This window comes from Morone saxatilis, unplaced genomic scaffold (assembly GCF_004916995.1).
Source record: "Morone saxatilis isolate NCDOM2014 unplaced genomic scaffold, NCSU_SB_2.0 Contig3, whole genome shotgun sequence".
In the NCBI taxonomy this organism is placed as follows: Eukaryota; Metazoa; Chordata; class Actinopteri; family Moronidae; genus Morone; species Morone saxatilis.
In genome coordinates, this window is record NW_023339873.1 from 20,962,952 (window position 1) to 20,965,532 (window position 2,581).

The 2,581-nt window shown below is 40.3% G+C and overlaps 1 protein-coding gene across 1 annotated transcript in view; it reads right to left on the minus strand.

Moving 5' to 3' along the window:
- The window catches only part of crybg1a (crystallin beta-gamma domain containing 1a), a 46,974-nt gene that overhangs the window by 42,923 nt on the left and 1,470 nt on the right, over nucleotides 1-2,581 (minus strand). The gene's annotated exons all lie outside the window — the stretch shown is intronic.

Genomic DNA, 2,581 nt, shown 5'->3' on the forward strand with positions numbered 1-2,581 from the left:
AAAAACTTCTGTTCAAAAAACTTCACAGACATACTTTGGCTTTCATAGAACATAAAGCCTATCAAATGTTTCACAGAAAATTCAAAATAAAATACTATCATTATTGAGTGATCATTAAAAAATAATAAATAAAATATAAATTTACCATTTTCAACTGATAATTTACCATGCATCCCTAGGGCTAACACATCTCTCATATATATGCACAGTTAAGAGGTTAGTTAGTGAGTTAGGTAGCTAGATCTTGAAACTAACAAAGCAGTGTAAACCCAACCACCAGTAAATGGCTGGACAGTGTATGGTCAGTGTGCTATTGTGGAAAAATGATTAAACCTCAGTGCTCGTGTCTATAATGTGAATTCCTCCATATTAAATGTTCATAGGTAGTAATCCGTAGTACCCCAAGTAATATTTGTTCTCACAGTGTACTGAAGTAGCATATCACAGGACATGGTTAAGCTACGTTTGAGCAAAAAAAAAGTGTTATATATATACTAATACCCCCTTGTTTGATTAGAAAGAGAACTTTAGTCTAGTTAGTCTAGTTCTAGTTATAAGAACTATTCTAATTATTTGTTAATCCATCTACTCTTTCGTTTTTTTGGGATATTTCTTGTTTTTCTATAATTTATATAATATAATTCCATAACTTTCTTTTCTATAATTGCAGCTTCGTGCATTTTGCATATTGCAATTTTTTGATTCACTGTGCAGCCAGGCTTGAGTGTTTTGTTGACCAATTGTTGTTTGGCGCGCTGGAACTGTGCGCTCTCCCTCAAGCCTCTGGGCACACGGAGAGCTGTTGATTACCACGTTCTGACATGACGTGAGAGCAACAATTGGGGGAGGAAAGACAGCAGAGGCTACTGGGTAGTGGCTCACTCTGCACTCTCTAGCTTCAGTATTAGCTGCTTCAGCAGGCGTCCAATTATTATTGTCCGAATGTTCACAAAGTAGTTCCTCCATATTTTACTTTGGCCTTACAGGACCTTTTTCTTGTGCACTCACAGTGAAGAACCTCCACACTGATGACATGTTTTAGTGTGTGCAGCTGTGACAGTAGTTGGTTACTGTCTGTGCCTCTTTGGGATAGGAATTCTCTTATTGATTGTGAAAAAAAGTAGTCAGTGCCAGTTTCACATTTCAGTGTCAGTGCAACCGCTGTATTATCTCTGACTCTAAACACAGTGGAGAAGAAGAGTAGAGTTATAGTAGCTCAAATGTCTTCCGCCAATTTAGAGCCAATTATCAACTGGAACCGGTTATTGATCCCCATCCCTAGTGCCAGTGTGCGTGCCACATGAACCATCATGCGTCATAATGCGTGTAAACACAGAACGGGCTGTATCTAAGACTGATTGGCTGGTCACGGGCCATAGCTTATCAAGCAGAAAATCAACCGATTCCAGTCACCGGTACATCAATCAGCTCATTCCTAGTTTTAAAGTACCTTAACTGCCTCCAAGAGCTGTGTGTCATAGCCACTTAACCAACTCCAACTGCTGACTGAGTTTGTGAGCCAAACTACAATAACTAACTTCCTGTTGTTTTCCAGACACCGCCAAGTAAAGGAAAGGGGGAGACAGAGAGACAGAGAGAGAGAGAGAGAGAGAGAGGGACAGGGGATGACATGCAGCAAAGGGACTCAGCCTTGGTACATGGGCTCTACCAGGTGAGCTATCAAGGCGCTCCACCCTGTGCAGTATCTCTGCCTGACATCTCTGCCTGTGCCCATGGCCCACGCCTCTCAGTTTGAAAACCTCTGCTCAAATACAACCAGATAGTTACAGCATTAATGGGAGCGCTTCTATGATATATACAGCGCAGACAAATCTTTGACAGTAGACACAATCCTATCATATTATGATATACAGTGTCATATCTGTCATATCACTGACTGCTAGACTTACATTTGTTTATGGTTTTGGTGTCTCCAGTGAAATCGTTGAGTAATAAAAAGATCAAAACATCAGCTTCTTTTAAAAGCTCAAGCATGTTTGTGATTTCATCTGTTGCCAATGACTCAGGTGTTATTGTCACGTTTTCCGTTAACATACATTGACATTGATTGATGTGTTGTGATATGAGGACATATATGGATAAAGTAGTGTTTAAGCTCTAGTGAAAATATTGGATTCAAATATTTGTTGCACACTGGCTAAAAATGTCATCATTTCTGTTGATCTGTGGAAATGCGAAATCAATGAGGGGTCCAGGAGCACAACTGCAAAGGCTCTCACAACACAAAGCAACAGCATTACAACAGTACACCCTGACCAGGTTCTCTCTCACCTGTCAACTGTGTCACATGTGTGCTGATGTTGTTCCTGCTCTGTCTTCTGTACTAGTCATATTTACTCCAACCAGCTCAGACACAATATTAACTTGATTGAGCAACATATAATTAGACTGAACAGCGAAATGTGTCATACCTGCACGGCAGGTTCTTCATTTCAGCAGTAAATGTTATGCAATGCTTGCACATCTGTCAATATGTATGTTAACGGAAAACATGTGACAATAACACCTGAGTCATTGGCAACAGATCCTAACAATCCGGGGTGGCTGTGGCTCAGAGGCA